This window comes from Aulonocara sp. 'chitande type north' Nkhata Bay, linkage group LG1, assembly GCF_057382095.1.
Source record: "Aulonocara sp. 'chitande type north' Nkhata Bay isolate Kocher_YH1m ecotype deep benthic linkage group LG1, A_spYH_male_GT1.1, whole genome shotgun sequence".
Lineage (NCBI taxonomy): Eukaryota > Metazoa > Chordata > Actinopteri > Cichliformes > Cichlidae > Aulonocara > Aulonocara sp. 'chitande type north' Nkhata Bay.
The window spans coordinates 21,230,782-21,258,421 of record NC_141344.1 but is presented as its reverse complement, the minus strand read 5'-3'; the positions used below and the strand labels follow the sequence as shown (position 1 = coordinate 21,258,421).

The window sequence follows — 27,640 nt, the reverse complement described above, 5'->3', positions numbered from 1 at the left end:
AGCTCAGATCAAATCACACTGGCTTCTTCAACATGGGAGTGAGTTCACTGTACTCAAATTCCCTCCATCATCACCAGGTATGAGTCCATTACAGCACCTTGAGGGTGTGGTGGAATGGTAGGTTTACACCATTGACGTGCAGCTGACAAATCTGCAGCATCTGTGTGATGCTATCATGTCAATATGGATCAGAATCTCAAAGGAATGTTTCCGGCACCTTGTTGCATCCCTGCGACAAAGAATTAAGACAGTTCTGCGAAAAGGAGCCAGTGAGCATATATACACGCACGCACTCGAGCTACCGTCTTGGAGTAGAGCATCTGCTTTACTTAACATCTGAAACCGGGCCTTCTTGTAGTGAGCCACTCTGTGCGGCCCTTGACATGAAACAATGATCTTTTTTTTGCGATAATACCGGAGGCAGTTTTCCTCGGTCCCTTATTTTCATCTATTAAACCCTGTCAGTGCAGACTCTCTTGGCAGTTCTTGGCGCTTTGTGTCTTTTGTGTCCCATACAAGGCTGAATGATGAGCGGAAAAAGAGCAGGCACACTTCGAAAATAAAATTTAGTTGTTTTGGCCTTGTTACATCAGATGATTATGTGTGTTCGAGGCCATGGCTTAATAGGTAACTGAAACACACGGCAGCTGTTGTTGTGGACGGCCATTATACAGCGCAAGGGTTTGACAGTAATAACACGCCTGTGCAATATTGTGCACTTTGGCTCAACAACACTACAAATTTTAAAATAAGCATGCAGTTGAATCGGTGCCTCTTGTTGACAAAGCGTTAAACAAAACATTACATTATGAGCCTAAAATGTTATCTGGAACTGTTTATATTCCCCCCAAACTACAGGTGTTTCTTTTTTTCACGTCCACCCCGCACAAATATTCCAACGCTGATTTTTGTCATGCTGTTAAATTAAGCAGAAATAATTTAATAGCACCTGGTGAGTTGGCACACAGAGGAATAAGCTCATAAAACCTGACAAAAACAAGCAATGCTCCATTATTCTCTTCGTTCTTCTGTGGCCTTGAAAAGTGCGAAGAGTTAACTTTAGATATGAATTTAGCTTAGGCCACTGTGGTTGGCTTCAAAGCTAAAATTACTTAGAAATATATTGTTTTCGGCTGAAGTGTAAGACTGAGCCTTAGGGCAGCTCTTTTATTCTTGCATTGTTGTTTTGATTAGATTTTATTTTTCAAAATTGCACAAAACAGAGTGCAGGCTTTAGCACACAACTAGAATAACTAAAAGCAATATCCTTTGGAGTGCTGCTGTCTTTGTGTACTTATACCCACCTTCTCCATTATTTCTTACTCCGTCTTCCATCTCTCTGTTGCTTTGTTGAACACCTAAATTAAAACAGGTGAAATATTGAAATCTGTTTTATGAATGAGGCTGCTTGTTTCCTTTGATTTGTTCGTGCAGTAATGAAACTCTTATCTCTCCTGCGAGCTATTTGGTTGTGAAATTGCTGCGCCACAAACCTGACACATTAGAAGCTATGATGTGGTTTGGAGGAGATATACCGTAGCATGTGCAGCTGTGTTGTCATTCTAACATTGCTTTTTTGAGCACTGATTAACTGGATTAATAGTAGCTTTCTTATCCAATCATGAGCCACATCAGCAGAGGAGAAAAGCCATATATAAAGTGAGACGGGATGGTACTGTTGACATAACCTGACATCGGTACAGAAATAACATTATTGAATTGAAATATAAACCTAGAATATGCAATAAAGTTATAGAAATTTTATTACATGATCAAAAAGGCTTCAATTTGGAGGTTTCTTTCTCAAAGGCTGATAACTGGAAATTGTTTTATTATTTTATAAAATAAGTATAATAAGAGTTGTAACTGTAAATGCATAAATTCAAGGGTCTGCCTGAAATAAAATAGGCTCTAGAATAATAAATAAATAGAATAATAACCTCTGGAATACTTTGTTATAAAAAGGAGATCACGGTTGACTCAATATATGCAAGTGCCCAAAAAGGGTCCAAAATCGTCACTCCATCACCACCGTGCGTAACAGCTAGTGTGGTGTGTTTGTGGCCAGATATTTCTATATCGACCTCATCTATCCAAAGGACACTACTCCAGAAGTCTTATGGTTACAAGTTTGTAAACCTTTGACAGCTGTGCGATCATGTTCTTTTTAGAGAGAAGAGTCTTTTTCCTGGCAAGTCCAAACAACCTGTACTTGTTCTAATTGTACTGTCATGAACTTTATCACTTAGCACGCTAACTGAGGCCTGTAGAGTCTGAGATGTAGCTCTTGGGTTGTTGGGATGTGCGCTTCATGGAAGATTTTTGGCATTATTTAACACACATCTCAATGCTCCAGACAGCCTGCTATTGGTTATCCTCTTAATTTCTGTGGAAGCAGTAATGGTGTTTTTCACAGGACTGCATTGGACTGTGTAGAATGTGATCTAATTTAGAATAAATAGATTGTAATACAAAGTATGCTTCCGGTTCTGCTACTTTGAGTCATTCAAAAGTCACTAACACGCGAGCATGCGGTGTTCTCAGTTTCTCTAGTTTCACAACTGAGGCTTCGAAAGAGGTAAAACCCAGAGGATGAAATCATAGTGGGTACTCCACCTTTTTATGAAGGATATGTTGCCGGTTGACCTTTTTGTGTGCAGTTTGCATGTTCTCCCTGTGCTTGCGTGGGTTTCCTCCTGGTACTCCAGCTCCCTCCCACAGTCCAAGTCATGGATGATAGGTGAATTGGTGATTCTAAACAGGCTGTGGATGTAAAGCAGATAAAGTGCCTGCTAGTGCATAGAATAAAGGACTGCATGAATGTATGGTTAAAATGTAGCTTGTAGTTTAAAGTGCTTTGAGTGGTCAGTAAGACTACAGGGAGTGCAGAATTATTAGGCAAATGAGTATTTTGTCCACATCATTCTCTTCATGCATGTTGTCTTACTGCAAGCTGTATAGGCTCGAAAGCCTACTACCAATTAAGTATATTAGGTGATGTGCATCTCTGTAATGAGAAGGGGTGTGGTCTAATGACATCAACACCCTATATCAGGTGTGCATAATTATTAGGCAACGTCCTTTCCTTTGGCAAAATGGGTCAAAAGAAGGACTTGACGGGCTCAGAAAAGTCAAAAATAGTGAGATATCTTGCAGAGGGATGCAGCAGTCTCAAAATTGCAAAGCTTCTGAAGCGTGATCATCAAACAATCAAGCGTTTCATTCAAAATAGTCAACAGGGTCGCAAGAAGCGTGTGGAAAAACCAAGGCGCAAAATAACTGCCCATGAACTGAGAAAAGTCAAGCGTGCAGCTGCCAAGATGCCACTTGCCACCAGTTTGGCCATATTTCAGAGCTGCAACATCACTGGAGTGCCCAAAAGCACAAGGTGTGCAATACTCAGAGACATGGCCAAGGTAAGAAAGGCTGAAAGACGACCACCACTGAACAAGACACACAAGCTGAAACGTCAAGACTGGGCCAAGAAATGTCTCAAGACTGGTTTTTCTAAGGTTTTATGGACTGATGAAATGAGAGTGAGTCTTGATGGGCCAGATGGATGGGCCCGTGGCTGGATTGGTAAAGGGCAGAGAGCTCCAGTCCGACTCAGACGCCAGCAAGGTGGAGGTGGAGTACTGGTTTGGGCTGGTATCATCAAAGATGAGCTTGTGGGGCCTTTTCGGGTTGAGGATGGAGTCAAGCTCAACTCCCAGTCCTACTGCCAGTTTCTGGAAGACACCTTCTTCAAGCAGTGGTACAGGAAGAAGTCTGCATCCTTCAAGAAAAACATGATTTTCATGCAGGACAATGCTCCATCACACGCGTCCAAGTACTCCACAGCGTGGCTGGCAAGAAAGGGTATAAAAGAAGAAAAACTAATGACATGGCCTCCTTGTTCACCTGATCCGAACCCCATTGAGAACCTGTGGTCCATCATCAAATGTGAGATTTACAAGGAGGGAAAACAGTACACCTCTCTGAACAGTGTCTGGGAGGCTGTGGTTGCTGCTGCACGCAATGTTGATGGTGAACAGATCAAAACACTGACAGAATCCATGGATGGCAGGCTTTTGAGTGTCCTTGCAAAGAAAGGTGGCTATATTGGTCGCTGATTTGTTTTTGTTTTGTTTTTGAATGTCAGAAATGTATATTTGTGAATGTGGAGATGTTATATTGGTTTCACTGGTAAAAATAAATAATTGAAATGGGTATATATTTGTTTCTTGTTAAGTTGCCTAATAATTATGCACAGTAATAGTCACCTGCACACACAGATATCCCCCTAAAATAGCTAAAACTAAAAACAAATTAAAAACTACTTCCAAAAACATTCAGCTTTGATATTAATGAGTTTTTTGGGTTCATTGAGAACATGGTTGTTGTCCAATAATAAAATTATTCCTCAAAAATACAACTTGCCTAATAATTCTGCACTCCCTGTAGAAAGTGTGGTATAAATGCAAGTATATCACTAACTTTATTTTCTGGCGCTGCACAGGTAGCATACAGTTAGGCTGTATGTGGTGTAGAGTGGAGGGATTTCTTCTGCAATGCTACGACTACACATTTGCACAAGCATACAAGAAGAGCTGTGGATGTGTGTATGAAAACTTCCCTGGCAAGTCTTTGCAGGTTTATTTTATTTTTTCAAATATTTTTAGTGCAGCGGCTTAAAATTCTCATTGCATGAATTCGTCCATCTGTTGAGAGGGTGACTCCCTTGTTTCCAACAAGTTTAATCTACCACTCTAAAATTAACCCGCCTGAAAGCAGGTTAAACATGTAGCGTCTGTTACCATGGTGAGCCAGCCTGAGTAAAGTGATATCTAAACACCCCATTGATCATTGATGCAGTAAATCCACTGTGCTCAAAAGCAAATAACTAATCATTATAACAGTAATATGCAATTTGCTGCGAAGCAAGAAAAGGGTGAAAGAGCAGCTTCTTCATATATTAGCTCTGTTGTCTATCTCTGAAATAATTTTCAAATTTAAATAATCAACAATGAAGATGAAATACAAACCCTGTTATTTCACTGCTACTTCATATCATCATCTCTCATTCAAACATCGCTCCTCCTAATCCACCAGAAGAGATTAATAAAGTTATTGTTGCATTTTAAAAATGCTTTTAGCGTATGTCCATAAGCCTTGTGAAGAGCATGTAAACCAAAGTGTAATACTGTAATCTCAAGCATGATGCCATCACCATACAAAAACTTCACCCCCTACCTGATGCAAAGACATTCCTTGCTTATTTTTTGCATATTAGTCACACTTGTTTCAGATCACCAAACTAATTTTATACCACTAAAAGACAAAGATAACCCAAGTAAATGCAAGATGTTGTTTTTAAATTATGATTTCATTTATTAAGGGTGAAAAAAAGCTCTCCAGACCTAACTGATGAATTAACTGTGAATAACCACATTTCTCTTTTTGAAATCCGGAGCCTGATTCCTGCCAGACCTGTTGAATCAAGAAATCACTTACACAGAAGCTGTCTGACAAAGTGAAAAAGGAATAGGCTAAAAGATCTCACAAGGCAAAACATCATGACATGATTTAAAGAAACAGCTGAGACCTATGCATCTGGAAAGACTTTGGGACCCCAGTGAACCACAGTGAGAGCCATTATCCAAAAATGGAGAAAACCAAAAGGTTTGGATTACTTTTCCCCCCCCATGATCAATAAAATAATTTAAAATCTGCATTTTGTATTTACTCAGGTTATATTGGTCTAATATTAATATTTGAGTTTTTTTGTATTTCAAAAATGCAAAAACAACAACTGAGAAGTTTTTCGTGGCCCTGTATCTAGAGTTATAGAGTGCTAAAGAAAAGGAAGAGACATATGTGCGCTGGGTGAGTCAGTGTTGATGGCTGACGGTTACATGGAAAAAAAACAGAGACATTTTAAAGCTTGGGTTTTGTGACATGATGTCCAGTCTGCTTGTCCTAATCTGCTGTAATAGAATCCTGATTTCTTTGACTTAGAGATGAGAGTCACTGTGATATAGTGCCCAGGCACCATCTGCAGTTACGGCCATCATAAAAGGACAAAGAAATATCTGACAGGTTTAAAGAAGAAATTGTCACGAAAAAATTGCAGTCGGAAATTAAGAGCTGAAAATGAAATAGTGAGCACATTATATGTCAGTTTTTGTGTATCGCAGCTATTAATCAATTACCCGATGGGTTTATGAACTGAAAATTAACCAGCAACAATTTTGAGGATCAGTCAATGTAAAAAAAAAAAAAAATCTTTTTCATCTTCTCAGATGTGACAGTTTAATGTCTTTTGTGGTCAGAGTTGACAGTAATTAAATTATCTTCAGGTTTTTTTACTGGACAAATTTGAATGCATCACCTCAGGCTCTGAGAAAGGATAAAAGGCATTTGTCTGCATTTTATGACATTTCGTAGAAAAAACATTGAATTTATTAGCGGAGAAAATAAGTTGCCATCAAAATATGCACTTATACAAGCTGACTGTGTAAGGAATAAGATAATAATAACAGCTAATAAAATGCATCTATCCCACAACTCAATATCTAGGCAGCTGATGTCATGTAAAATTAAATCCTGCTTTGTGTATCTCTCCTCGTTGTAGGAGTAAATGTAATCTGCTGGGTTGTTGAACACTGTAGCCACAAATGGCTAAACACCCCTTTGTTTTATATATGTCTGTACTTCTTTCACCGTTGTACAGTATACCAGGATGAGAGATGAATCAATATTTGAGATAGCTACTAAATTATGCATTTAAAAGGATGGTAAGCCATTTTGCACTGAGAGCTTCTACATGTAAAGCAGGGCCCTTTCATAGGACCTTTAATGGTTTTGTGGTGTCATTGTGGACCATTACGCTGAAATCAGACCAATTTGATAATGGCTTTCTATTAGTGACCTTGGATGAAAGAATCACAGATAATCTACATCTAAACTAATGCATTTTGTCCTTGCAAGGACAAAGAATTTGGTTTAGAAATTGGCACCTCACCAAATAGAGGCGTCCATTCATCGGTGACGCTCGCACACAAACACACTCACATATACAGTTTATACAAGTGCACGCTGCGATGTCGGCGAGCAGTAAGGGGGCAGCAAATCACCCTCTGACACCAGAGGAAGAGAGGCAGGCTGGTAACCTTGTAAAAGACAATCGCTGAGGCCAAATTTAATGAAATGGCTAATAAAATTATTCGGCATATGGTCCCCAGTAATAAGAAACAGGCATGTCCCAACTTTAATGCTATTTACCCACCTGACTAAAGTATAACACTGATTTGGCACCTATGTCCAGATTGAACTGGAAAATGACTTGCTAATCTGTTTAGGTATTTGGAGTAATTGGGTCTGGTGCCAGTGAGGGGGATTTCCTTGACTGTTGAAAGTCTCTGCTAGTAGTCCATTCCCAGCTCCTTGGTATAATTACTCTGACAGAGCTGTGGCCACAGGGCCTGTGAGCAGGGCTGCTTTTTAAACTGTAAATTATGAAGGATTAGCATTTATGAATTTTAAATCAGGACTGTGGTAGGAGACACTAAAGCTGCTTAGTGATTGCAAACGGCAACGTCTAAGCAGGCAGCTCTACACCCCTCACTCTCCAAGCTGTTCAGTGTGTGTGTGTGTGTGTGTGTGTGTGTGTGTGTGTGCGTGTGTGTGTGTGTGTGTGTGGCTGTTTATTCAAATGTAGCTCCGCATAAACACAGAATGCTCAGACTGGACTCCCACTATTCGCTTAAAGCGAATAAGGATCTGACATCTTAACATCAGCCCCATCCCAGGCTGTACTGCGTGTGTGTGTGTGTGTGTGTGTGTGTGTGTGTGTGTGTTTCAGAATGGGTGAAAGTGAAGGAAAGTGAGGCTGTGTTTGCCAACTCATGCGGGGTGCATCTCCCCTGTCACTCCTTCTCAGGCTGGTGTTCTGCTCTTCACTACTGTGTGTCACACTATGCAGAATATCCAATGGGTGATTATGTTAATGGGGGACTTGATCCATGTTAAATTATGCATAATGGATTGATGTGGCACAAAGTCATCAATTAGACAGATATCAGCACTAAAAAGTGTGACACAGCATAATCTTTTTTTTCATGTGTTTTCAGTTGTCAGAATGGCAACTGTAAGACCTCGTGTGCATCAGCACACGCAGGCTAACAACACGTTTAGTTATCCAGTTTGACTGTATAGCCCTGTTATTGTGTTGCCATCTGGAGTTGACCTTGCTTTGTTTCTGAATTTACAGTCATCAAACTCTTCAGCTGAGGTGTGAGTCCATGACTGGCCTGTAGTGATATTTAACGAGGCTGGGGGACAGACACCACAAGAGGCCTCATGTCACACCTCTAGGAGCTGCCTGCACCAGGGTCACTGAGCCATGACCTCAAGCCTGCAGTGTTAACTGGTTTAGCCAGGTGGCAATAGCAGTAAGGGGGGGCATGGAGGATTTGTTGGGTTGAGCATTAAAAACCCTCCCCATGAGCCGAAGAACCCCAGAGTGCAACATTTTCTCCTTTCCAAGATTTCACACTCGCTCATCTCCAGAAATGCTTAACAAATATCAATCGACACAATACCATCAAAATTAACACAATTTGTACGCGTTTCATCAAGTTTCTGGAAGCTTTTTAAAATTGGATAACAAACGGGCAACAAAACTTCACCCAGATATTAAGGGAATCCACTTGGTCTGTTATCCTTCAGGAGACATTTGTCTGACACAAGTTAGGTCCACTTATCACTGAAAATCAATGCAAAGTTAATCTGAATGATCATTTTTATACTTTTTTGTGTGTGGTTTCTTCTTGGACGACGATGCTTCTATCCATATAGAAAGAGGGGTCACTGAACAGTTTCATGAGCATGAAAATGATATAAATCACATGAAAATAATCTTTGCAGTCGCCAAATCTCAATCTAATTGAACATCTATTTCTGAGTCAGGTGTTAGAAAGTGCTCTTTAACACCTTCATCAACTATTTTTTGGGAAGAATTGTGTTCAGCTGTCCAGTAATGGTCTTTTAAGTTTTTAAGTATCAGTGCCGGGATGTATTGAAGCTGACACCTCTTAAATGCTCAAGCACACAAACACCACATTGGCTTTTCTTTCATTTTAACCCTCCCAGTAGTAGGGTACTGTGCATTGGTTGAAGCCAGATTTATTTTTAAATTATTGTAGATGACATTTTTTTCTGATTAATATCTAAGCAGACCACGTGTTTAACTCCTTCCCCCTTTGAAGGCCTACTAGGAATAACCCTTGTTTAGAGGTTTCTGTCATATTTCGGCCTGCTTCCAGAACATAGTTGCTGGGTGTGCAACAGACGTTAGTGAGGGTTATCAGCCTACCAGGGATACCCTTGGAGAAGCTGAAATCCTTTTCTCGGGTTCGTTAAACCATTAGAATAGGATCTGGGCTTTTTACGGATATATACTAACATGTCAAAACTCGTCATTACAGGTGCAGAGGAGTCATCTGTCATCTCTATGGGGGGAAAAGTGTCATGGTCCGTGGTCCTGTGTCTGTGGAATGCGTGATGCTCGGGTAGCCACACCCCCGGGCTGGGCCATCACCAGCACACCTGCTCTCCATCACGGTGATTACACGGAGATCCACTTAATCCGGCGCTGACGGATGCTCCACGCCAGTCCGTTAGTCATCCCCACAGTGGTAACCAGACTTCCACGAAAAGTGTGCATTCTTTTCTGCTTGGAACTTTGTTTAACCTGCCTACTTCTGTCCAGGTTTCTACTCGGCGTCTGCTACCTGCCTGTCCTCCGGCTCAACTGGATCTCGCGGTGCTCACCTGGCCCACTCGCCATTCCCACGGACTTCCTGCCCCCACGGACTGCCACACTTCCCTCCCGAGCTCCCACGGTCCCGTTCTATCGTAAGCCCCTACTCTAACTCAGTCCTGATATGTTTTCCCCGCTTCCTGGCTCCCTAGTAATCATCTCCCCTTTCTATTGCAGCCCCCCGCCGTCCCGATCCCGGCTTCCTCGTGTCATTGTTTCCCCGGGTTTTTAGTTTCTGTTTTGCTCTCTAATTTCCCCGGATCGCCTTTCGTTGTTTCAATAAAGTGTCTTTCTGTTAGCTCGGAGTCTGCGCCTGGATCCTTTCGTGCCCGCGCACCACGGCCCATGACAAAAAGTTGGAGATCTTAAATCTCCATCTCTCTTCCAGTTTTTCTCGGTGCTTAATTTTGACACAAAGTTGATATGATCCTGATTATTCTTCATCCATGTGCAAAAACTGACCACAGAGAGACCCTGCTGATAAATAACTGCTAAAAGTAGACATGCTTAGAAATCTCCAGCGCGTTAGTGGACAAGCCCTCAAAGCTGAGGAACAAAGCCATATTTTGAGCCAGGAAACATTTACGTTTGCATCTCCTCTTTCACCAACCTTTTTGTGCCATAAGGACTGTCTGACTAGAGATCACGCTTTCAGAAAACAGTAAACTGAACAAACAGTGTAAAATGTTACATGGCAAAGTGAGGCCATGCCATAAATGCATGTGCCGCACTACTGTAAAGTACTGTAAAGAAGGCAGCAAGGACTCAAACATCTATGTGAAGTCCACATGAACATTTAAAGGAGTTTTATAACAGTGTAGACCTGACAAGTTAACAATTAACATGTCAGGCAGGTCATCAGCCACATTGACAATGAGTTTGAGTTAAAGCAGGAGACCAGTCTTAGGTAATATTTACCAGTAAATGATGACAGCAAGACCCATTGCTAATCCGTTACAGGAAAAGGCTGAAAAAGTTTCTACAGAGATTTATTTTGTTTGTAACTACTCTTTCAAGAGTTTCTGAGATAAAAGATGAAGTTTCTGAGATGAAGGTTGGAGGTTGGCCTATAATTAGCTAAGACAGCTGGATCAAGTGATGGCTTTTAAGTAATGGTTGAATTACTGCCACCTTTAAAGACCTGTGGCACATAGCCCATTAACAGAGATAGACTGATCATGTTTAAGATTGAAGTATGAATTAATGTTAGGACTTCTTTGAGCAGTCTTGAAGGAATGAGATCTAACAGGCCCGTTGATGGTTTGGAAGAAGTGGTTATTAAAGTTAACTTAGAAGGATCAATTGGAATAATCAGGCCCCATCTTATCCTAAAGTCCCCATAGCACCATATTAACCCGGTAGAGCACTTTGCTTTCAGACTGCAGGCTTACTTGTGGTTCCTGGATATTTAAAAGTAGAACGGGAGGCAGAGCCTCGATCAGGTCACTCTTCTGCAGAACCAGCTTCCAGTTAGGATTTGGGAGACAGACACCGTCTCTGCTTTCTTTAATCACCATGTGTTTATACATTATCATCATAATCATCTTCTCCTCGCCACCAGCCGGTCGCAGCAGACAGCCGCCCTTCCCTGAGCCTGGTTCTGCTGGAGGTTTCTTCCAGTTAAAAGGGAGTTTTTCCTTCCCACTGTCGCCAAGTGCTTACTGAGAGAGGGTCACTTCATTGTTGGGCTGTTCTCTCTATTACTGTAGGGTCTTTACCTTACAGTGTAAAGAGCCTTTGGGCAACTGTTGTGGCGATCTGGCACTATATAAATAAAATTGAATTTAAGTGAATTTTAAACTGATCTTTTTTCAATTTGTCTGCTTAATGACACATTTTTTAAGTGGGAAAACAAAAATTGACTGTGGTTCATCATAACTTTATAAAGTAATCTGTCTGTGATTGCACTTAAGCATACAGCAATAGATTTAAGTCGGGGTGTGGTATTGGTTGGGGGCTTTAGGAAGGTTTCCTGAAAAACAAAAAGTTTAACATGTTTGGTTTTATGGACTTTAAACATAGTTCAAAAAGTGAGCAAATCAGTTTTAATCAGTGTGAAATGTACTTAAAGGTAGGTCTGGTGAATTTGCATAACAGTGGTAGCGGTCTCTTCTTGTAGTTGTGTTACTGTGAGATGTATGCCTTTAATAAAAATACTAATAAAAGAAAATCCAGAGTGTCCCCATCATCAAAAGGACATTTCAAAGAACATTGGAAATCTCAAATGTTGGTTTTTCTGCTTTGTCCCAACTAAGGATCTTCTCCGAACACTCTGAGCATAAGTGGACACATCTTATTGATTTTCTTTCAAGCCAAATTGCATTGATTGCTGTGAATATGGCAGACAAATCCATCTGGTTGTGCGCCTACTGTGACAAAGTGGGGAGGTAGACGGGGAGCTGCGGCTGGGCGTGCCACAGCAGGGGAACAGGCTTCATTACACCAACTGAGAGTCCAGTGCCTAACACAACCCCAGCCCGACCCCCATCCTACGCTCTCCGTCCGCTACTTACCCCCAAATTAAACTGAGAGCTTTTTAATTATTTATCAATACCATGCACTCATCGTGGATCAATCAGTGTGAATGGTTTTTAAACATAATGAAGGAGCCTGCTCCGATGGACTTGTGAAAATTGATTGTGATCTTCGCCATTACGCCTCGAGTAAAGATGAGCTGTGTTGACAGCACTGTTGGTAATTTGAGGTTTGGGCAAAGATGAAGTGGAGCACCCTGGGAGCTCTCCCCCTGCCTAAACACAAGTGTGCTTCAGAAAAGCCAAACAGTATCTGATGCTTAGAGGCCATCTCATGCCACATCATTAATCAAGCTCTTAAACAGGACACCTCATCTTACCACCACATCACACCGTACTCACGAAAGAGGCCAGGCCTCTTCCTGGGGCCACGAGCACCACACATACCTCCTCTGAGAACACTTCTCACAGCAAATTACACTGGTCCTCACCACTCCCAAGGTTTAGCAAAGCTTGATTCATTGTGCTTCCAAGGCCGAACGAACCTAAGCAACCTCAACTTTCCCTCTCTGCTTCCATATTTCTTTCTGGGTGCATCATGTCAAGCAGAGTGAGGCGCTATCCCATCTGGAATTATTAGCCAGAGACACACACAATGCAATCTAATTTCATAGCACCACATTCAATCACTATGAATTCAGTTTCACAGGGGCAGTAAATAAGGCATGGGGTGCAGGTATTTCAAAATGAATTAATGCTCGGAGATGAATTTCTGTACCTGAATCTTATGAAATTAGAAAAATATCACCTGTCGTTCACGTACATTGGTGTCCATTCAAGAGCTGCGAGCAAACACGCTGATATTGAATTCAGAAGATTGTTTGTGAGGGAACAAGCCAACATAAAGCAGGACAGTATAATGAGATTCTTATTTCATCCTTTTTTTTATGGTGTTTGGGGGGGGGGGGGATGAGGGTGGAATTGGATTATGGGGGACTTATTTGTATGTGATATTGAGCACTGCAAAATAAATTCACACCTATTCAAATTGAAATCAGACCTAGGTGCATCAGATAATCCTTTTTAAGATAGTATGAACTGACAGTCCAAGCCCACACACTGGAAAGAAATAATCTACCCCTAACAAAACAGATATATAGCCTATCTTGCCAAAAGCATTTCAAGATTTTTTACAAATATTTACCAGTCAAGTACGTGCTTGATTTTTTTTTCTTCCTCCCAGAGGCATAAACAGTTGCATACATATTCATAGGGAATTTGAGCCTGTCTCCCAATCATCATGTCACAAAGAGTCTTAGCAAAAGCGCCTTCCCAATAGCTCAGTTTGTCGCTGGATCAGGAAACCTGATTTTGTTTTGAATCCCGGAGCCTTTTGAGACGTCAGGCTGTATCAGCGAAGAAGCCTGTGATGGCTGCACTTATACAGCATGGCGGCTCCAGCTGCTCATGAATCTTTTTGAAATGGCTTATTTCTGAGGGAGTGTTGAGACGTAAGCCTGAAAGAAGGACAAGGTTTAGCGTGAAGATGAGCAGAGGGTAGCTGCTGCTAGGATGTGATGTGTTGGTGGTGGTGTCAGTAGTTGTGGTGAGACTGTGAGAGGCTCTAATGTGAGAAGGGATGAAGCAGAGAGAAAAAGAGAGGGTGGTGTTGGTGTCGGTGGTGGGCGGGTGGGTGTAATGCAACCTTGACATGAACCCAAACTAGATGTGAGCTTCAGACACATTTCTCCTGATGCTGCTGGCATCCATATGAGCAGCTTAGTGATTTATCTCCCCGCTGGCTGGAAGCAAGTGGGCTTGCATGATGTCCACTCTGCGCCTGTGTGCACTATAAGCCTGTGGGTCAGGTGGTGTGAGGCCATGTCTGTTGCACTGATCTCTGAGCTAATGAAGACTGTCGTAGTGTGTAGTTCTTTTTTCATCTCAAACCCTGCTGGAACATTTGGCTCGTACAGATGTGACAGCAGAGTGGTAAAAAACAAAAAAAGCAAGTGTGGACATATGTGAAGGCCAAGCCCTTGATGATAGAGTCACCTATTTATTTTGCTTGTGTGCCAGCCCTTTGTGCATTATACAGAGCGCTGAATTTTTTAGACCAACCCAACAGCTATTTGCCCACAAAAAGAAAGCCGGCAAACAAATGCAGGAGGATGTTGTCCAGAAGTTTAAACATCACAGCCCTCACCCTTATTAATATTTCAGTCTCTTTGTGTCCATTACAGATTCTCCCAGTTCTCAAACTAACACTGTCTTCCCTTTTTCATCCTTTTCAGTCTTATTTCTGTGCATTTGTCCATTCAGATACATGTTTATCACATCCTCACGAAAAGCAGCATTCATTGCCAAGGACATGCTGTTTTTATGCTAAGTGGTAAATTAACCAAATGTATATGTATATATATATATATATATATATATATATATATATATATATATATATATATATATATATATATATATATAATTAAAAAAAAATACAGAGGACACCACACTATATAATTCATCTTGTAGGGAAGATTATTTTATCTACAAATATTTCCAAATGTTAATAAAAAACTGCAATTTTCTTGTAGTAGTTTGGCTTTTTAAGGCAAGCTTAGGTTAATATTAGAGATGGACCGATCCGACATTACGTATCGGTATCGGTCCGATACTGACCTAAATTACTGGATCGGATATCGGAGAAAAATAAAAAATGTAATCCGATCCATTAAATATCACGAAAGCACCTCACAAAACTTGCAACACGCCGTAACTCGCCTCAGAACGTTAGCATGTCGGAGCAGTATGCATCACGTGATAGAGCGGCTGTGGCATGCGGGACCTGTGGGTGGTCTGGATAGCATTTGGAGCTTCGCTAGCAACCTGGCATTTCATCTCCGACAAAGTTATCCCGAGAGAAGTAAAGCAAGTGTGTAAGTCCATCTCTGAATGTTTGTAAAGCATTCCTGCGTTAAGCTTAACAAACGATATATGGAGCAACTGCCTCTTCTTGCTGCTACTTCAATCATGAAACTGCTTAACGATCAGCTGATCGGCTTTTCTGTCGGGAGTACGTCTCTCTTGTTTGCTTTTGGCCCACTTTGCACCAGAAAGAGGAAACCAGCGGCTGAACAACAGCAGCACGTTTAAGCTTGATAAGCTGTTGTTAGAATTTATTTAATATTACTTTCTACTCGAGGATCTTTTTCTAGCTGACGGCTGGTAACTGTGCAGGGGCGGATCTAGCAAAGTTTAGCCAGGGGGGCCGATAGGGCATTAACAGGGAAAAGGGGGCACAAAGACATACTTTTCTTTCTTATTCTCATTTAAAATGTCTAGCTTTTAATAAATAATTATCTGACACCCAAAGTTTTAATTTGATGCAAAATGAATAGAAGTCCATTACTGTATATAGTAACTATTAAGTCTAATATATATATATATATATATATATATATATATATACCCTAGTAAGCTATAGTACTTTTTCCTTTGTGAAGGTACCATCTGTGCAGTCTGCAATTTTGTTGAAGAAAGATGTTGAATCTATTTAATATTTCTTGAAAAATAATTGATTTCTGTGCATTTTTTTTCCCACACTGCATCAAATTAAGGTTGATTACGTCGATTAAGCATCATGAGGTGGAGCGTGAGGGGTGGTTCCCTATTTTTTATTTATTTATTTTTGTTGTTGCTGGGAGTTGGAACCCTATTAGTTAGGTTGCTTAATATATATGCTAAGTACTCTTTAAAATACCAGAATAGGGAGGATGGTGTAGGTTTAAGTTTGATCAGTATTGCTGAACTATGAAATATTTTTTTTGGATACAGGTATAACAGAATAGCTTTAGTGTAGTTGTTGTTTTAAACTTGAGTATGAACTTATACAAAATGCAGCAAGATATTTAAAAAACAGTTTTGTTGATTAAAAAACACTATATCGGATTCATATCGGTATCGGCAGATATCCAAATTTATGATATCGGTATCGGACATAAAAAAGTGGTATCGTGCCATCTCTAGTTAATATTAGGGGGAAACAATCACTAGTGTGAAAGGAAGCAACATCTAAAAAACAGTACTGTTAATCTTACAATCTCCAGCATCATTAGATGAGATCATGGGTAGGAGCAGGAAAGTAACTGAGTACATTTACTCAAGTATTTTGCCGACGTTGGGTATTTCCATGTTTCTGCTTTTACGCCACAATGTATCGGATCCAATTACTGTATGTTGCAAAATAATCATGTATAATTATCTCTAGTCCATTCATTTCTATAGAAGTAGGTACTTTTTTCAACCTTTGAACAGACAGAAAAAAAAAGAAAAAAAGATTAAGCTGCAATTCCTCAAATGGCCACTTGGGGCTTACGCCACAAATTAAAATAAAATGTCAAACTTTAAAGCACAATTATATTTTGAGAGCCTGGTAGTAAAATGTTTTTATTTTGTTTTTTAATCAAGCTGACTAGCACTCCAAACTTTCAGCCAAATAGAAACATTTCTACCTTAAAAATAAATGAATAAAAAATGCAAGTCCATTCACCGAGGGCTACGTGCATCTTTTATACACAGTCTATAGTGTAGTTATTTCTGTGCCCTAGCTGTAGCTTCATACTTAATAGCGTTGGTTGAGAATGCTAACCGCCTTCTCATTTAACTCCCAGCAAAAAAGAAAAAGCGTGCTTTCCAAAAGGTAGAGCTGTTGTTTGAAACTGGAAACTAAAGTGAAGAGAGTTATTTGCTCTAACCCCCCCCCCCCCCCCCCCCACAACAGACAAAGAAAGAATAAGTTCATCACATCATGTTGGAGGGGGGGGGGGGGGGGGGACAACATCTGGAAGCCTCTGGAGTCTTCTCTAAAACCTTCCTCTATCTCCCGTTGTAAAGTAGCTGGCAAACACCGACAGAAAAAAAGTTATTTGGGTTGTAATGAGTGACCTTTCCATGAAGCAGCAAACATGCATTTTTATGCCAGGGCATAAATAGCTGAGCTACATAACAATTAAGGTAACCTTTCTGTTTGAATAAGAGGCAATTGCTCAGAGAACTGAAATAACATGAATGATAAATTATTTTTGTAACCCAGTGCACAGACGGTGAAGAATAACGAACAATGAAGTGGGGGAGGGAGAAGCAGTGCCTTGTCTCAATTGTAAATCCCAGTTATAATGCCTCGTTAAAAAGATTTGGGAAGGCGAAACAGAAGCAGACACAGTCTCTCTTTCTTAAAGGTAGACAGGTCTCTGTGGGATTCATTAATGTGTGTCCCGGTGGTAGTCTTCCTCTTACAGCACAATCGCCTGGGTTAGCACCAATACTGAAATTACACCTAATTGGACAATTACTCAAACTCAGAAACCTCCTGCAATAAGCCAACAAGGCTCCTAATAAACACCTTGTCTTCTAATAAAAACAAGGAAGTCATTTGCGTCACCCATGAGGCTCGATTTTTTTTTATTTTTTTTTTTATCTGTGCTAAATTTATTTTTAAAATAATTGCATGTGCTGTGAATGAGAATATTAAAAAGGTTGTTGAGAAAGGGGAAAGAAGATGTGTACGAGAGGGAGAGGAAGAAGGACAGCGATGCAACCCTACCTTAGGCTCAGTGTTGCAGTCTGCTCTCCTAGGGGAAAGCTCATTTGTTCCACAGATAAGCGTGCTGCACAACTCTAATATTATTTCTGTAATGCCGTAACGTAATGAAATAATTACTGTTTTGTCTCTCTTTCAACCAACCAAAGCCCACCCTGCTCCCCCTCTCCTTTGACCCCTCCCCCGCCTGCATCAGCCACAGACATATTTCCTCCACATGTGAAACATTCATTTAACAACGACAGTCGTAATAGATTTCTGTCAGCTCTGTACTGTTTCCATTAAGGTTGCTTATAACAGCTGGTGGACAGCTACAAATTTAAAGGTGTAGCGCAAGCACCCACTCGCCACAAGCCTGTGGTAACTACTTTAAGAGGACGTTTCAAGCTCAATTATGCATCTCCAAGCATATACAGAATTTGCTGTAGCCAAGTTTGACCTTTAAACTTGAAAAATCCTCTCCTCCCTGACGTGACTCAAAGGCTCTTTACTCACAATCGCTTTTGAACCCATCTATCCTCACCCTGACCTTTTTATGGTGTGCACCACTCTGGAAAGTTAGCAACCATTTTCACATCATGCTACTAACGTTAAACAAACAGACAGATGAATAAATAATCATAGCTGACCTCACACAACTAGGGACAGCAGTCTAACACCTCCGCTGGCAAGGGTTCACCGAAATGCCACTCTCCTGCCACAGCACATGAAGGGACGGAGGAAAAAAAAGAAAGAGGAAAACGACAGGAAGCGGGGATGAGAACCCACAAGAGGTGGACAGTGACAAATGGTGTGGAAAAAACAACACAGGCAGCCATCTGAAGGGAAGACAAGAGTAATACTCACAAATAATTAACTGGGTAAATATTGGAGAGCAGACTGACTAATTACTTCACACGTCTCACTGCGCTCTCATTATTGTTGCTGCTGCAGTTAACCCTTTCCTGCAAGGCGTGGCTGTGCGAAGGCCTAAACTCTTTACAGGAGAGTAGATGACTTTTTTTTACATTTGTTACATATTCATGGAGTTGGAAAACAGAGAGGAACAAACAGGAAAAGAAACACCAGGACAAAACTCAGTTTTAATAGCCACATTGCTGGTTTTGTGCTGTGTGTTTTAGCCAGTTAATAACAGATTGGGGGCATGTTACTAACGGTTATGTGAGTAAAGATCAAACATCTAAAACAAACTGAGGTTCAGTTGTGGTTGAAACTGTCTTGGAGAGCTGTGGATCCAAATCTGTGTTCATTCGGGAGTCCACTTAGGGCTGTCATTATCTCCTGAGGTTAAACTGGGCCTCAGGGCTAGCCAGGGATCTTCAAAGTCATCACTACATCAATCTTCAACAGTGACTGGTGTAGTGATTTTTAAATATTTGAACAAATGGTCAACCTTAATAATTCCTTCAATGATTAAAATATGTTTTTGCTGCTACTGTGAAATCTAAATGTAGCAACTTGCAAATATTGGATATTTTACTCTCCCATTGAACTGCTGATAGGTTTCTTCAAATGTGACTTCGCAGCTATAACCCTCCCTTTTGTCAGTTAGATGGTGCAGATGGTGTGGCAGGTGTAAGGTAAGCTAAACGGTGAAAGAGAAATGTTTAATAGCTGAATGTAAATTGGATGAATGTAAATATAGAGCTTAATCACTGAGAGGAAAGACTATTAAACATTATTTAGCGGCACTTCAGATGAGCTCAAGTTGAACTGTCCTCTAGTTTGTTATGAGAAAACCCTGAATGCATCACGGCTGTGTAGTCTGTATAGTTTGATTATTTCATAGCTGTATCGTTATTGTTGTATATTGTAACAGCATAAAATATAAACTGATTTCAGATTAATAAAAATATTGAATAAAATATTATTTCATATATTTCATGACAGCGATGGCCTTACATCACTATTATGTCCTCCTCTAGGGCGAGCCTGACCACATACCTGTGTTTGATTCTGATCCACAGGCGAGTAATGATCACAGTAACAATCATTACTGTGATCATTTGCTAGTTATGCCCACTGTCATGGAGTCTACCATAAACCTGATCTTTGAGGTCTATTCTTTTTTATCCAAATGTAGGAGATGTTACTACTGCAAATGTAGTAACAGGCAATTTGATTTAAAAGAATAAATGTAGGTTACGTTTTAAACTATGCATTAATTCCTCACATGATGCAGAGTAAGAAAAGTGTCAACTCTACTGGTTTTCGCTGCACTATTACCCCCGCTGTTAACACACATGTGCAATCCAACATTACACAGATTTCGTACAAGAGAGCTGGCAGGTGAACACAGTTTACTGTCCAATCCAGTTCCCTCTGCGGTTTCATATCCACGGCTGTCAGGTGATGCATTAAAAAAAAAAAAAACCCTGATTCTATGTAGGAAATTTGCTTGAATGACAAATGTGTGCAGATTTTACAGACAGCGGGTCCAATAAATGTCTTTTAAGACCTAAAGGGTGGGGATATGGGATGCGTGTCTCAGCGCTGTTTCATCATACATTGAAGTTTGAACTAACAGTCCTCAGGTAAACTGGTGAATCGCCTCACACAAGGACGTTTCTCCAATAATCTGCAAGGCAGTGGTTAATGACAGCAGCTGTGAGGCAGGCATGCACCACTTCCAAGCTGATTTAAGTTTAACGAGCCACTCCAGAGTACTATTGATTCAAATCTATATTTGACAGGATACACCGTGAGCATATATTAAATGGATAAGAACACTTCTTGGACACTCAGAGAGCCTTGCCAAATGGAAGAGAAAGCATTAAGCAAAGATAGGGTGTCTTTTGTTGAGTGTTCAGTGTTATGCCGATGTGGCGCATGTGCATCCGTGAAGCTCTTTTATGTTTTGGACATGCAGCTTTTGAAAAAGACTCTAATAAGCATCATAAATACCAGTGAAGCATCTCATCTGCTCTCTAAATACTTCAAATGCTTTTGGATGGATTTTGTTTTAATTAAGCCCAATGTTAAAAGACAGCGATGAGTTTTAAGGTGACTCTAGATTCATAACTTCTTTGAAAAATACCTGCAAATCATCACTACAACTTTTGAGATTAAAAGATTATTTTTGTGGGAGAAGCTAAATGTGCCACCTGCCAATGAATGTGAGCTTCACTGCATATTCAATACAACTTTTCTGTTAAGTACCAATAAACTACCAACCAAAACGTGGCACTCAGGGCTGACAGTTATCTAAAAGGGGCTTTTTTTAATGCAAAAATAACATTGCCATTAAACACAAATAGAGTGTCCATTAGTGAATCAACTGTAGCTCACTAATTAGCAATGTGTTTGAATTTGATCATTATTTTATTTATTTCATTTAAAAAAAGAATCAGGTCAGACGACACAATCTCACACTCGTCGTCTATTTCGTGTAAGCTGTTAAAACTATCTTTGATCAAGCTATCACAAATGTAAATTACATTTTGTTTTTCCTTGCAAAATAATGTCCAAATAATTCGATCACATGGCCAAAAAAATGATCAAAGATTATTTAAAAAAGCTTTTATCAAGTATCAATCCGTTCAAATCTACTGGAGAATTTCTAAAACCTTTAGGAGCAACAACAGCAGAAACATTAATATCATTTATGTGGTGCTAATTTCTCTCATGACACGATCTCTGTGTGAAACTTGTGAGGGAGCTCTATATTCCATTTTACACAAATTATTGAGTAAACATGCTCGGTGCAACCTTTGACAGTTTTTGCTACGTGTTTCAAGTTATTCAAATTAAACAAATGTGCGTCTCAAATGCTGATTGGTTGATTGGTCAAGCTATGGAGACCTTGCTGAACAACTAAAGTGCACAGTGTAAAGTACATTTGCGCAAACAGTAGATTTTTCTACGCACACATGGTGGCGGGTTCACAAACTGCTTTGGTGAAGAAGATAATGAAGTAAACAAACACCTACAGCACGTTTTATTGTACAGTAATTACACTTGAGTTGATGAGGTGTGCGATTGTTAGTTTCATGCCTGGATGACGTGGCCTACAGGAAACACAATTACTCATTAAGAGACTGCGTGGCTGCTGTGGGTCAACATCATTTCAGAATATGATTGGTTTAAGCACATTTCCCCAGTTTTCTTATTCAACCGTACATACCAGCGAGGATGCTCATTTTCCTGGTTGACTATTAGGATGCCTCAATTAACCGGGGATTTATTTTATTAATGCAAATCCTGATTATTATTTTTTTTAACTCCGATCACAAAAATTTAAAAAAACCCAAAAATGTTCATTAAAAAACTATTTTCATGACGTGAGGCAGGTTAGATTAATCTCTTTTAATGGCTTAATGGAAATATGTAGTATATCCTCTTAATGAAAGTGATGTTGGAGAAACAGCTCAATCAAATCAGGGTTCGTTTTCTCTTTTACAGTCGACAAAGAAAGCCTTAGTGTAGCTAGCCGCAGCTGAAAGAAGCACCAATTTTAAGGAGCACTTAGAGAAATTGCATAGATGGGTCAATAATGTAGGACTACAAAATTCATGCTCTGAACCGCACCTGAATCATAACCCTGGTAAAACAAGAGAGACTCCCGACCTGCTGCATTTCTGTTTGACAAGAGTTTGACAATCCCCATGACCGAGCAAGGCAGCAGAGGATTTGACAGAGGAGCTGTTCTCCTCACTTTTATGATCTTTAAACCCTTTTTTTTCTGCTTCATGGCACGCTGTGTAAGATGAAATTAAAAAAAACCACGCCTGCTTGATTATATGCATTTTTTGAAGTGAGGATAACAAATGTTTTGAAAATCCACGATGAATTGGGATCTGTTTTCTCCACCAACCCAACTGACAGCTTCCTAATGCTGCCACATTAAAGTGGTTTTCCAGCGCGTGTGATGCAGCTTTAACTAGGTCCCGGGGGCATTGTTAGTTATCATTGCCTACTGCTGGAGTGAGCCCCGGTGAAAGCAATTTTAGCTTTCCTCCCAATCAGTGGTGCAACATGAGAGATGGCCAACGAGAACAAACGGCCCAGCTCACCACTTCCCACCGCCGATCTTATCTGAAATGCTGCTCCCGTCCCGAAAGAGCCCGCTAACGCAACAACCCACCCCCTCCCTTAAAAAGACATGAGATGGTTGGCCCCAGGCCTTCCCAATTCATGCAGATATCCGTAAATTAGACTCATAGAGACAGGCCAAAACGTCCTCTGAGGGTATTAGACATGAGCACTTATGCCGCAGAACATGTGAGAGGCTTTCTGGGAGTGCAGAGGGTATGATCAAAATACATGAAAATGCCATCAAGAAGTCCCACCACAGTCAAGGGTTTACATGTTTCTATTTTGGCCTGTTGTGCATGTTCTGCTATGGCATCAATACACTCGTACCTACCGGCAAGGTAAATTCAAATCAAAAATAATGATTCTTTTTTACCTTCAACCTGTGATGTATTTATTTCTTGGAATGGGAAAATCGTTTTCTAGGTAGACAGCGCTGCTCTTAGTAGGGCTGAACGATATATCGCATTTGCGATAATATCGCGACATGATCAAGTGCAATTTTCTAACCGCAAAGGCTGCGATTATACTGCGATTATAAGGCTGTCCAAATTACTACCATATCCCAGAATTCATAGCGCGGCCCAGCCAAACTCCAGTTTCCAGCAATGGCGGCCGCTACTAAGTTTTAAAATTACTTATACTAATCTTTCTGGGTCACAAAATAAACTTTTAACATATTTTCAGGCGAGAAAGTAGTTGTGTAAACATCAAATATCTGCTCGGTTTATCAAGATATCCCATATTTGCAAAAGTGCTTCGACGTTTTCAGAGGCGTCTGCTACCCACCAGCTCAACAGCTAGCCGGGAGCTCGAGGATTACTGATGCGGCCGAGAACGGCACAACTCCCGGCACATCATTTTCAGATCACCGCGGAGTTTCGCTGCTCGGGTTAAACGTAATATATAAGTCACTTAGACAACCTAAAAATGTGATTGTTGGGCTTTTTTCAGTGTTTTGTTTGTTCGTGAGTAAATCGGTTTGGCTGAGATTAAAGTTATTAGATTAGATAAAATAAAACTTTATTAATCCCCCGGGTGGGTTCCTCCTTGGTTTTCACACAGCTGACTAAACGTCAAACAGAAAACTTATTAAACAGAAGTATGAGACAGTCGAGAATTTACACCAGTGTCTGGTTATATTTTAGATAGCAAGAAGCAGACGGCCGAGTTTATTAAACTCCACCGAGACAGCGGTGACGCTAATCAGAACTAGACCGTCCAATTTCACGCCTTTAAATTTTAAAGGCGTGTTTGTGTGTGTGTTTATACAATTGCTATTATGTTTGCACTTTATGTGTAATGTTACTGACTGCAGAGATCAGTAAGATGTGTGTATTTTTTATTTATTAGTTTTATTTATTTAATATTATTTTTTAATTGAATGACTGTCTAGTAGTTCACAGATGTCGAAAAACTGAGTGTGGTAAAGCCACTGATTTTGTTTATGTATATTTCTGCAATCTGCACATTGTACTGACTTTCATTTTAATGTTTACACCAGGGTTCCTTGTCAGCACTTTATGCTCAGATGTTTGTAAGCTAAAAATAAACTATTGTGTATGTTCAAATATACTGTTGTGATTGAAGAAGTTAAATAAAAATGTCAGTCATCAATTCATGCATCACCTCATGTCATCATAACAGAGGTCTGTCTTCCAGGAAAGAACAGTTTAAAATTAATGTAATATAGTATTGGCCATACTATATGATGTATTGCTTGTCTTTGTTTAATAATACAGAAGACAAAGACCTTAAAAAATAATCGCATATCGCATCGCAATCGCAATATTGGGGCAAAAAATCGCAATTAGATTATTTTCCATAATCGTTCAGCCCTAGCTCTTAGCACAGTAAAAGTGATTTGAAGTGATGTTTTAAGAGTTGTTTCTGCAAGGTCCTGAAAATAAGTGTGTTTTAGATGGATGACCTTGTAATCGTTAGGTCTCTGGTGATTAATTCTGCTAATTCCGATGTACCAATACGGGTTATTATTTATTTATTTTTTAGATACACAAGTATTGTGTGTATTTTGACCATGAGTGAGTGGCTGAGTCAGTGGACGCCACGTCACTGTCTAAACAACCAATTTCTCTGGTTCTTTGAACTGAATCCAAATGTGAAGGGATCAATTAATCTTAGTGGGTCTTTTATGTGTTTTATCCAACAGCAGGGAGCAAACAAACTACAGCTGATATCACCAAAGCACACACTGACAGGCCACATCTTTGTTCTTTGCAGCCCTTTATCATAAATGGTAGTTATTTGACATTAACTGTAGCATAAGTGTTTGGATGTGCAGTCTTATACATTGTAATTCAGTGGTGATACAGCTACAAGCAAATTCCTGTGAGTTGGTGCTGTCAAGTGCTGGTGGGAGACATCAGAGCTTCCTGTTAAGAGTGAAGCCCTGAAAGTTAAACCCTAAAATAATACATTATGGCTGTCCTTCCAGATTTTACCTTCACCACACAGTAGATTTTAAATAGCATTATTATGTAGTCTTTTACACAGAGAAACAAATAAGAGATTGAGTGCGAAAGAAACAGATGAAAAAGGAAAACCAAGGGAGGCTCTAGAGCTCGTAAGGTTCATAAGGCATTGCCCGGTCAGACGAATGGTTGGTGGTTTGTTCCCTGGCTTCAATGGTCTGCATGCCAAAGTGTCCTTGGGCAAGATTCAGAACCCCAAATTGCCCCCAATGCATCCACTAGTGCGTGAGTGTGTTTGTGTTAGATAAAGTGCTAAAAAGCGCACAGAACAGAAACACTGTGTGGATAGCTGAATGCGGCCTGTAGTGTAAAATCCCTTTGAGGGTCACTAAGATAAGAAAAGTGCTGTATAAATGTAGGTCAGTTTAATGTTAAATTAAAAAGTTTTTTTATAAAACTAAAAACACAAACATGAAACAAATATGTAATGAAACAAGTTTCAAGTCGCAGTAACTTGGTTTTCCCACCATGATAACAAGCACAGATACTAATAGCTGCCTGGAAACCACATCTGCCTGATCTAAACTCTGCAGTACACTCTGGAAAGTAGTTGGAGTGAGATGAGCTACAAGATAAAAACACCCAAAACAAAAATATGCCTTTTATCTTATAATCTACATGTAGTGTGCACAAGCATGGCAATGAGGAAATAATAACGATTCAAACTGGTTGGATGCCTTTATGGTGACTAAGGCTCTAATTGTGTCTCCCTCAGAGACATGTAGCTTTATAGGCCTTGTAAGGCTTTTTCTCCCCTTCGTTCCCCTACTTCCTCCTTCCAGAGTGCCTAATATCAGATGTCAGATAGCCAAGGTGGAGAAAAAAGAGAGTGGTCTTCGAGACAGGCTGAGTTATGTGGCCGTCTGAGGTCTTATTACCAGTGCACAGCCTACAGGCAGCTTAGCCATTAGGGAATACACTGAGCATCACTCATACATTAACTCAGCTGACCCAATAGCTGATCAATACTGGAGTATTCTGTGAGTTCTCGAGTAGGAATCGGGACATAACATTGCATGATACACCCGACGCTTCCTTCAATTTGGTTTATGATTTTTTCATGTGGTCAGACATTATTTTGTTTTTGTGTTATTACAGCAGTGAGCTGTGCACTTACATATATATATATAAGTGTGTGTGTTTGTAAAGTTAAAACTCTTTATTATGACTTTGTTTCAGTATGCGTGTCCCTATATGCTGCAGATTTAAATGCATCAGAAAAGAATAATTTCTTGGCACAGTGGGTCACAATTGAGTTTGTGGGGGTTGATGATTAAGATAAAAACACATTGTGGTGTATTGAGGTAAGTGACCTGCCGCTCTGTTCAGATAAGACTCCAATTAATCCAGGCTGAATTGCAGTAATGTAAAATAAAGATAATTACTAAATCAGCAGGCTACATTGCTTTGATAGATTTTTGTTACTCAATGTTATTGCTGCAAGGAATAAGAAATTAAATGGATTATATCACAGTATTTTCAGATGGATTACAACTGCTTTTAAATAACCGCAAGAGCAATTTCATCAGCCCTGCAATTCGAGAAGCCACTGACAGGCACTGCATGATTCAAATTGAACTTGCTCTCATCATTTTAATAAAGCGCTTCAGTCTTCACCCCCAGCAGGCGCGCTCTCAAGCACACACGCACACACAAATTTTGCGCACAATAGGCTCTATGCAATCTCAATAATAACAATAATAATAGACACATGTTTATGAAGGACACTTTTAATTCCTGCGCAGCAAAGCCTGTCTTGTTTTCAAAACTTGTTTAAATGTTCAAAATCATTCGGCGAAAACAGGGTGAGAAGTAGATAGCTGATGTCAAAGCAGGATTTCATTTTTTTTTGTGTCGGCCTCCAAAGAGTCTTGGTACAGGCGACACTGGGACAATTTGTAGTCCGATGTTTCAATAAACATTGGCCTTTGAGAACTGCTTGAGCGTTTGAAGTTCAAGGTTTAAAAACAGTAAATAGTGGACAAGTAATCAAAGGCATGTGATGAGAGATTTCACGGGTGGTTATCTCCAGGTCCTTGCTGCCATTTCTGTGTGTGCCGGGAGATTGTGGAGAACTCGGCGTGCCAAGTGCCCAGGGCTGCTGCAGCGACTGCTCTCCTTTAAAACCATGCTGGCACAGAGCCCCCTATCGAAGCCAAGGCCTGACTCTGTAAGCATTCATTATGGCATCCATTAGAATAAACATCTCAACCTCCCCCAAGACCAGCTCCCTTGCTTTTAA

At 40.2% G+C, this 27,640-nt stretch overlaps 1 long non-coding RNA gene across 1 annotated transcript; it reads left to right on the top strand.

Annotated features, from left to right (window-relative positions):
- Nucleotides 1-9,473: 9,473 nt before the first annotated feature.
- On the top strand, nt 9,474-10,027 carry LOC147339041 (uncharacterized). Its single transcript, XR_015130225.1, has 3 exons — nt 9,474-9,677; nt 9,752-9,897; nt 9,980-10,027. It is a non-coding gene; the product is annotated as an uncharacterized LOC147339041 (long non-coding RNA).
- Nucleotides 10,028-27,640: the final 17,613 nt, after the last annotated feature.